The sequence below is a fragment of the Tenrec ecaudatus genome, chromosome 4 (assembly GCF_050624435.1).
Source record: "Tenrec ecaudatus isolate mTenEca1 chromosome 4, mTenEca1.hap1, whole genome shotgun sequence".
In the NCBI taxonomy this organism is placed as follows: domain Eukaryota; kingdom Metazoa; phylum Chordata; class Mammalia; order Afrosoricida; family Tenrecidae; genus Tenrec; species Tenrec ecaudatus.
The window spans coordinates 19,570,615-19,581,022 of NC_134533.1; the positions used below are offsets into that span (position 1 = coordinate 19,570,615).

At 36.7% G+C, this 10,408-nt stretch overlaps 1 pseudogene; it reads right to left on the reverse strand.

Moving 5' to 3' along the window:
• Positions 1-5,611: 5,611 nt before the first annotated feature.
• Positions 5,612-6,567, reverse strand: LOC142445712 (olfactory receptor 8H1-like; annotated as a pseudogene).
• Positions 6,568-10,408: the final 3,841 nt, after the last annotated feature.

Below are 10,408 nucleotides of genomic sequence, written 5' to 3' on the forward strand. Positions count from 1 at the left end.
GTAAAGTATACAAAAATTTTAAATGAAAAATAATCTTGTTTTAAGTTTGATTTTACATTAACATATAGAAAGTCTTATTTTATGAGACATCTGAAAGAATCAAAACCCACTCTACATGTATTTTGGTGGAGTGGAAGTGTGGAGGAATCTTCCTATCAGGAGATTCAGTGTTTTCAGCTTTATCTATCATCTATTAACTGTAAAGTTCTTTTTCCAACATTTGTGCTGGTCTTCTAAGCCCTGTGGTCCCTGGTGTAACATTAAGACCACTTACAGTCTCATGATCATTCTCAGTTTCCCACAGATGATAAGTATATGGTCATCCTTTACTAGTTGGTTTCGTGTCTTTGTTTTCTGTTGTTTTTTTTTTTTTGGTGGGGTGCAGCATTTCCATAAACTTGTCGGTAAGCTTCAATAGTCACAGAATATGTCCACTCTTAAAAATTTGGTATTAATTCAGACCTGAATTCATTTATTTCTATAACTCATAAATATTCTTCTTTGGAAGGCATCCTAAGAGAAGTAACACTAATGTATTCTAAAAGAACTGATCAGCGCCATCCCATGATCATACGTTTGAACACTTTTTGGTTGGAACAAGCTGATGCACATTGGAACCGGAGTCATCGTGAGAACATGTTTCGGACTTCGTATTATGTGCCTCAACAATTGTGTAAAAGGGATAAATGGCAACGAACAGGTGTTTTTCGAATAGGACATCGCCTATTCTGCAGTTTCCCTTACTAGTCAGACTGCAATAAGGACATGTGCATATAAATTCTCTTCTGCCATCTATTTTTCATCCCCTTGGGGTGATGGCTAAGAGTCGCACAGAAACCACAATCAACCAGACTACAAACAATCCACACATGTATAAGCTGATTCATTTCATTTAGGAACTGATTTTGAATCACTTAGTGCTCTAGCATCACCAATGCTCTTAATAATAGAGCTCCTTCTCCCAGAAACAGCATAGAACCTAATGGATTGTATTTTCCCTTACATTTTTTCTTTATTTAAATAAAAGGAAATAAGTTCATTTGATTAATTGTGTAAATTTATCTGGCAATACTAATATCACCCTTATGCTAGTAGCAACTTTAAAGATTCTGTGTCAGCAACATACAGCTATCGATGATATCTGTTATTTTTAAATGTGCAGCAGTAATGAGTTTAACTTTTAAACACTTGTGAGTGTAGTTAATGTGATTTAGTAGAAACTAATTACATTACAATGCGTTGCTTATGTTGGTGAAGTCTAATAGTTTGAATTCAAAGGTGAAATTGTCCGTTTTTAGTTGAATATTTATCAACAAGTTATTTAATCTCTTTGTAGTAACTTGTACACATTGATAACACTCAACTATTCAAAACATTTATTGATTCACTACTCTAAGTGCTAGGCTACTGCGTGGAATAAAAGAGGAAAAAAACTTCTCTGTATAAATTACAAGAAAGTGTGGAAAACAAAGAGATAAAAACAATAAGTAAAAATATCGAATGCTAGAAGGAGATAACACCTTTGGAAACCAAATGAAGCAAAAATAAAATAAACAAGCCAACAAAAAGAAAAAAAAGAAGTACGGGAGAGTGATGGGATAGGACTGGTCCATATTAAACATGATGGCCAAAGATACTTGATGTTGTTTATTGTGCCAACCTGGCTGATAAACACATGTGGATTAATTGAAGCGCAGAAGGATAAACGGCTCAGGGAGCCTCGCCTTTCTAGTCCTCAGATCTCTTGCTTTGTTATGGTCAGACCAGGGCTGATGTTGCCTTAGCCGGTTCCCTGCTTCAGCTGGCAAAGCTCACTTCCTGCAATATATCCCCAAAGAGAATATGTGTGGACCTACCCCAGTGAAGCCCTGTCAGTGCTGATATGCTTCCAAATTCACTGACTCAGCTTTCTCCCTCCAGTCAGCAATATTGCTTGATTGCTTGTCTTTTGTGAGATGGAAGAGGACTTTGTGGATTGGTATCGGACAAATGGGTTAATGTTGGACTTGTGGACTTGGGAAGCACTGGGTTTGGATGTTTTCTTGCTGTTCACTTACCCTTTTTTTAAACTACCTCTTATACATAGGAGTTTCTGTGAATTTGTTTCTCTAAAGTACACAGACTAACACAATACTTTTATCAGAAAGAGAATGATATATGAGTCATGTAGTTAGCTGGGGTAACAAGACTTCAGAATGAAGAAGATCAGACAGGAAAGTCCTAGACAGTATCCAACTGATGTGTCCAGGGAGAGTGAATATATCAATGAGGTCAAAATGAAATGCATATGGCAGACAGCTAATTAATGGGTGAGTTTCCAGAGGTCATGGCAAGATTATGTTGCACCTTTGATTCATTTATGGATATGCTAAGAGGGTATAATAATTAAGACAGGGATGTGATCGTTGGGCAGGGAAGGTAGCAGAGGGGATACAGAGAAGTAATTGAACTCTGAATATTCATTTTAGGTAGAATTAATGTGGTATGTTAAAGAATTGAATGAGAAAATCCGTAATAAAAAGGAAATTTAAGGCAGCATTCAGGCTTCAAATATAGATTGCAATCTTAGAAACCCTATGGGGCAATTCTACTCTGTACTATGGAGTCACTATGTGTCAGAATCAACTTGCCTGTGAATTTTCTTTTCTTTTTCTCTAAGTTTTAATAGGAACAAGTAGAAGAATGGCTTCCCATTACCTAAAATTAAGTTCTCAATATTACTTTTTATCTGCAAGATGGAGGGCCTGTGTAGCATAAATAGCATCTATACATTGGGGTTTGAGTCTCCCAAGAACACCCCAGAAGAAACGGTTCGAAATCTACACCCCCAAAAAAGAGCCATCAAAATACACTAACATACAGTCCTGCTCTAATATATCTACGGTCAGCTAGAATGAGAAGCAAAAGGATGATCCTATTCTATTTTGGTTTGAATCAGAGCATTAATATTTAAAGATAAACCTGCCTCATTAACATGATTAGCTTTTCGTCACTGACTGCATTTTGATGCCTCTGTAGGCTGAGAGATGGATAACTAAGTTCAAGGTCAGCACTTGGAATCCACCAGGTGGTCAACTGGAGAAAGATGAGGATGTCTCCTCCCATAAAGCTTCACAGTTTCCGACAGCCTAAGATGCTCACTGTGACTCCGAATTGACTCCATGGTCATGGAGTGCTTGGTGTTTCTTGGCAATTCAGGAATTTCTTGGAAGGAAAATATGTTTGAAAAATGTTCAACTTTTATCATGTTCATATTCCAGTTTTATTTCACTCTATAATGTTTTGAATTGTTGATTTCATTAATATTTTTAATATTTAAAGCATAAATTCATGAATAAAAATTCATGCTCACAAATGTTTAAAATTTATGTTACACATATCAGAATATTTACTACATAAAATTGAATAGGGTATATGTAATAGAAAAATTAGAGGGGGAAATATAGTCTAACTCATATTAGTTAAACCCAATGTCATCAAGTCATTTCTTTTCCATAGTACAATGTGTAGGATTTCAAAACCAAAAAATGAAAACTCACCTGAGTGAATTCCAACTCATAGCTACCTGACAGGGTAAAGCAGAATTGCCCCTGTAGGTTAACAAGGTTGCAACTCTTTATGAGATTAAAAAATCGCTTCTTTCTCCTCAGGAGCAGCTGGCAGTATTGACTTAACCACTACTCCACCAGGGCTTTACAAATCTTTGTCAAACCAGAGAGCTTCATCTTTTCCCCATGGACAGCTGGTGGATTATAACAAACATTTGCAGTTAATTTTCCACGGCTTATCAGAGAGTAGGTGGGTTAAAGTTTATTGTGCCAAACTGACCGATAAACACATATGGGGGTTATTTGAATGACAGAACGATAAATGGCTCAATGAGCCTCGCCTTTCTATTTCATGGGTCTCTTGCTTTGTGATGGTCAGAACAGAGTGTAGCTGGCTTAGCTAGTCCCCTGCTTCAGCTGGCAAGGCTCACTTATTGCAAGACATCCCCAAGGAGAAGCCGCATGGACCTAATCTGATGCAGCCCTAGGTACTGGAGCAGCACCATGGAGATCCCTGCCAGTATGGAGAGGCTCACAAGTTCACTGATTTGGGTTTCCTCCTGTAAAATTTGGCATCATTGTGTGTTTTGTGAGATGGAGGAGGACTTTACTGATTCGTGACGGATATAAGGGTTAATGTTGGACTTGTGGGCTAGGGCGGCACTGGGTTGGGATGTTCTCTTGATTTTCACTTAACCTTTCTATTCACCACTTACACATGAGTTTCTGTGGATTTGTTTCTCTAAAGTACCCAAACGAACACATTAGGTAGTATTTCCTTTTTAATAACCTTATTTGCATGTTTTATACTTTGATGCAGTATGATAAAGCTAGTTTTAGATAAATTTTGAATACTTTTTGGAGATTAGTGTTGTGTTCCACTACTAGAAGTTCATGGCCACATTTAACAGATCAGCAAGATGCACAAAACTCACATAAGTGAAATAAAGCTAAATATAATTTGTAGAACAAACCATAAATGTGAAAATAAATTATAAGAAAATACATGATATATTTACGAGGGTTATATGAGCAAAACAATGTATTAAAATGTTTATTTTTAATGTCTAATTAAAACACATATTTCAGACAATACAAATTTAAATATTTTATATAGTACTGGTATATGTCATTTAAGAAATAAACTGGGTAAATAGAGGGGATTAATGCTATTTTAAAAAATTTGGATGAATCCACCAAAAGTTCAAAATAGGAATGAGTTTAAAATTTTAATTCTCAGAGGTATACATTTAGTTTAAATATTCAAAGAAAAAAACTAGCATATAAGGCCTAATACAATATGAAAAAGAAAATCTTAACATTAAAAATAGTTGTTTTGCTTAATGAAAATAATATACCATGGAAATTCAAAGAGTTTGTGCTATGCTTTTTACTCTTCTTCTTTTCCCAGGTTTAACTTTTAACTTGACGGAGTACACCTCATTTTCTCTTCACAATTGAGAAAACTGAGGGTTAAAGTGTTAGTGGCTTACTTCTTAAAAGTCTTGCTCCTAAAAGGATAACAGACGCAGACCTAGAATGGAACAATCAGTTCTTTTTATTCTAAAACAAGTAACAATAATGATTCTGCCGTACTTCCTTGGTGAGTCATATATATATATATATATTGTTTACTGAAAATGTTATCATGCCTTAAATTGTCACTATAATCCATACTTAAATTATTGCAAGTGGATATACATGAAGATGACGAAGATATTATTTAAAAGTTACCTCCAAACATTTGTATTTTGCACAAAAATATCAATTAACAGCATACATACTGAAACCCAAATTTTAACTAATATTCATGGTTTATAAGTAGAGTATGAAATTAAATAGATAGATAGATAAAACATTGTTGAAAATGTCAATATTTCCATAGAGTTAAGAATACTTAAAAAATGCCCACCCTCCTGATTCTGTGTGTGTCTGTTAGTTAGTTATATGTATGCACTAAAAATTAAAGATTCCTAATAGATTCAGATTGCATTTGAGAGAAGTGGAAACTAAATAATAACCTGAAGGAGATAAGGAAATTAATGGGATTCAATACTTCACGTTCATTTGAAATGTGTAGTGCTCCCCATCTTCTGCTTGACTCTAATGACAGCCTTTTTCACTTCTTTGTTCCTCAGACTATAAATGAGTGGGTTCAGCATGGGGATCACAATAGCATAAAACACAGAGGCCACTTGGTCTTTTCCAAAATAGTAAGAGTCCCGTGGCTTTAAATACGTAAAAATAATGGTACCATAGAAGATTTTGTGACTCCCAGCAGGTGGGAGGCACAGGTAGAGAAGGCTTTTTGCTTCCCTGATGTGGAATTGATTTTCAGGATGGTTGAGAGAATGGATGCATAAGACACACTAATTGTGATAAGAGACACCACTAGGGTGGATCCAGCAAGGAAGAAAATCAAAGTCTCAACATCACGTGTGTCTGTGCAGGACAGAGCTAAAATAGGGCTGGTGTCACAGAAAAAGAGATTCACTACATAAGAGTCACAGAAATGCAAAGTATTCATGAAAAGCACATTGACTAATGAATTACTAAAGCCAATCATATAGGATACAGTAATAAGGAAGCGGTAAAGTGATGTGGACATAATGACTGGGTATTGTAGGGGTTTGCAGATAGCTACATAGCGATCATAGGCCATAGAAGCAAGAAGACATTCTGTGCCACCTAAGAAGATAAAAAAATACATTTGAGCAAAACAGCCCCCAAATGAAATATGTTTGGTGGCAGCTATTAAGTTTTCAAAGGTTTTAGGGGTAATGACTGATGAGTAGCTGAGATCAAGGAATGACAGATGACTGAGGAAGAAATACATGGGCGTGTGCAGCTGGAGGTCCAGGCGGATGATGAGGATCATCCCTGCGTTCCCCAGCACAGTAACCAGGTAGATGAGGAGAAACAGATGAAAGAGGACCAGCCGGACCTTTTCAGAGTCTGTCAGTCCCATGAGGATGAAGTCAGACACGATGGTGTTGTTCCATCTATCCATAGTTTGTACTTTTTTCTAATCTGGAGAACATAAGAGTTTATACTTTGCTTTAGTGACTTAAACTGCTTTTTGTTTGTATATATGATCTGTTATTTTTTAAAATCTTGTGTTGTTAAATATTCTATAATTTTGAAAACAATACTTACCATAAGCCAAAGCTTGTGAAAATAATTTTAATCCTGTACTACCCATTTACAGTTTTATGAAGCTCAATGTCTTCTTCCAAATAAAATACATAAAGTATTTAAGGTGATTACAATTTCTGTGTTGTAATATTATGCACTTTTCTGATGATTTATTTTCAGATTTGCGTGCAGACATTTTTCCCTAAAATAAAATAAAACAACTTTAAAATTTTCCTGTTTCTTGTCAAGTATGAAGTGCATAAGTAAATCATATGTCTGAAAACTATCTGTGAGTTACCATGAACATATACAATGCAGAAAATCCTTTGCTAATCACCTAATAATTCCAGGGCATCTCTTATACTGGGGAGAGCCGAGAATGCAATATCGGTCATCCTGGAGGACTAGTTTCCAAGGGGATTTCTGGGCACATTTCCAGGAAGAAAAGTTCAAGGATTAATGAATTCATGTGAGGTCTGTAAGAGGTATTGACTACTTTAGGAGGAACATAATGAGGAGATGATGATTCTGTCTCCCTTTACTGTACTCTACATTTTTCTAAGAGGCTGGAGATACTATTTCTAGAGGACTTGTTAATTACCTTGTAACTTAAAAGCTAGGAAGTAGCCAGAGGGGTGGTAGAGTAGGACATTTATACACAGAATTATTCATTCTGTTTTGAAGTGTTCTGTTAAAATAGGAATGAAACATGTTTATTTAAAAAATGAGAGCCCTACTATTTTTGAAGTATATAAATTTAATTCAAACCATTCATTTTAACATGTTCATTAAAATAAGATTCATATATCATGTAATTCAATGGTTTATGTATTTTTAAAAGATTTGGGCATTCATCAGCACAATCAATTTGAGAACATTTCTTCATTATTATATTCATTATTTTGAACTAACCTTTACCTTCAACTTCCCCTGCCATAACTCTAAGAAACTATAATCCAATTACTGTCTTGGTATATGCAACCACTGTTTATTTTTCCATGATTTTTCTTTCAGTTATTTTTCGTTTTTTGTATAATGCCTAGTTTTATGTATACTTGTGTATGGCATCAATACTATACTATATACTCTGTGTCTCATCCTCATTTTATTACTAAGGATTTAAGATATACCTTGTTTATTGTTACATTAACTTTATATAAAATACATGTGGGGTAGTATTTTATATCATATTTTATATCAACTCAAAATTGTTTAAATGTGTAAGAGTGTAATCAAACTGTCACTGTGGGGTGTGTCCTTTTACAAGGAAGGCCTGGGTTCCTCTCCATCCTTCAATCCCTTCCCCCTTCATGCTTGCTGGCCCCCCTGAAAGTTGCCAGAGCCCTGCCATACTTTCACAGACCTTGGATACACATGATTCTGCACCCACTCACTTGTGATCTTCCTGTATTCTGCACCATTGCACATGAAGAGAGACTTAAGGACTGATGTCAGACTCAATCAACTTGATGGCAGTGAGCAACTGAGTGGTGCCCTGTAGCTGTCCTCCCATCAAAAATATTCACCAGCAGATGTGTGGACCCTGAGGAATAAGAAGGAACGCCTGGTGCGGGTGCTCCCTCACTTTCCCCTCTCTTTCACTGCCATCCAGTCAGTGTTGACTCATAGCACCCCCTATGTAGCACAAGGCAGAACTGCCCCAGTTGCTTTTCATGACTGTAACTCTGTACGGGGAATAGAAATCCATATGGTCCTCCCACAATGCAGACTGTTTCACCTAATTCACTTACATAGAAATTTATGCAAATCATTTCATAAATGTACTGCACTGGGTAATTGGAAATTTACAAGGTAGTCCTGAAATACAAAACAATTGCACTTGACAGAGCATAGCTTTCCTAGTGTGCATTTTTCCCACTAGGCAAGCATCCATCAGTTCGCTCTGAGTTAGTGAACCCAGTGGTATCACCTGGGAAGGCTTTCTTTGGTCACAATGATTTTTTTTCATAAGTTCAGTTTCCATTGAACCTTGTGTTTTGTTTTGATGGCCAATCTAAGAGAACAATATATGCCGTGAAATTTTATTTCCTGATCAGGAAAAATGCTGCAGTAAAGGTTGGGTTGTTGAACGCCTCTCGCAAGTGCAGCGCTATGGAAAAAACTTGATAGGATTGTTTTTCTTGCTTCAAAAAGGTGAAAGTCTTCTGATGACAATCCTCATTCTGGACATCTGTCAAATTCCCAAATGGACAAAATTTTCAACAGTGTAGTGCATTTGTAGTTAATTCTACCAGGTTAGACCGTTAAGCAAGCTTTCTATTTAGAGATTCTGAATAGATTGTATAACAATGTGCAAAAAAAAGGGGCCAAATTTGTGAGAGGCAAAGGAGTGGTTTTGCCACGCCGACAACGCATTTGCTCAACAGCAATCTCAGTGGACCAGTTTGGGTAAAAAAAACAAAAACAAAAAAACAAACCATCAAGCCTGTCTTGCCTGATGCACCTTACTCACCTGACCTCATTCCGTGAGACTTCTTTTTGTTTCTGTGAATGAAGAGACATGAAAGGACACTGATTTGATGATGTAGAAGAGATGAAGAAAGAATGAGGGAGGTACTATCAGTATCTAAATAGAGTTGTTTGAAAATGTTTACAAGAAAGGAATCCCAGTTTTGAGACATGTATTAAGTGTAATAAAGAGTACTTTGAAGGTGACAAGGTTGTTCTGTATAGTAGTTACATAATTTCATGTCAAATTGATAAATAGAATGTAGGGACAGAATCTGGTCTGTCAATCACATCTCATGGTAACAACTCCCAGGAGGATTCTGGAACTTCCTCTCTTCCTCCCTATAGGTGGAGGCACACTCTCTCTCCTTGACATTGCTGTTGAAAGGTCACAGAGAGTTATGCTGATGGCAGCCAATGGACTGGAACTGGAGGACCCACATGGAGATCCATATCAGCACTGAGATGCTTCCACAGCCTCTGAATCCACAAGACTTTCCACCCACTGACCAGTGATCTTCCTGCATTCAGAATCATTACATGTGCTGCGTGAGTCTAAAGAGGAATTCTTGGGCTAATATCAAATGTAAGGGCTTCAGGTGGACTGGGCTGGATGATTTATTGATGCATAAATTATTTTTCTATATTTACTTAATAGAATATTATATTCAGGAATTGTATTTGAAATTCATTTAAAGATTATATGGTTAGGAACAAAAAACCTTATTTCCTCTCCAATGTGTAGGTCTTTTATTGCTGTCACACCTGCTTCTATGTGTGTAAGGTTCTTGATCTCTCAAACTGAAGAATCCACTTGAGACCACTAATAGCAAGTGGGAAGTAAAGTGTGTTTAGGGAGAATAGCACCCATCACGGGGAGGGGGGGAGCAGGGGGGCGGGTCACAAGTGAGTTGCCTCTGGAGTCTCTCGAGAGGTTTTAAAAGATGTGGGGTATGTGACCTGTTTGTGTCTCTAGGTGATGAATCGATCAATCTCAGAACTGGTCACTTTCCTGAAGTTCAGTCATAAACTTACTCCAACTCTGTTCATGCTGGGACCTTGCAAAAGTATGGACAAAGAAATAAATAGGCAATACGTCAGCAAAAAGAATTACGGGTTAGCTGACTTTGGAGTTTTTTTTTTAATTAGCTTAGAAGAGTGGTGTCTGTGGTCTAATATTTAAAAGTCTCTAGCCTGTAGAAATCACCTCAGCAGACGCCCTAACACTCCCCTCTTTTTCTATGCTAGGCCATGAG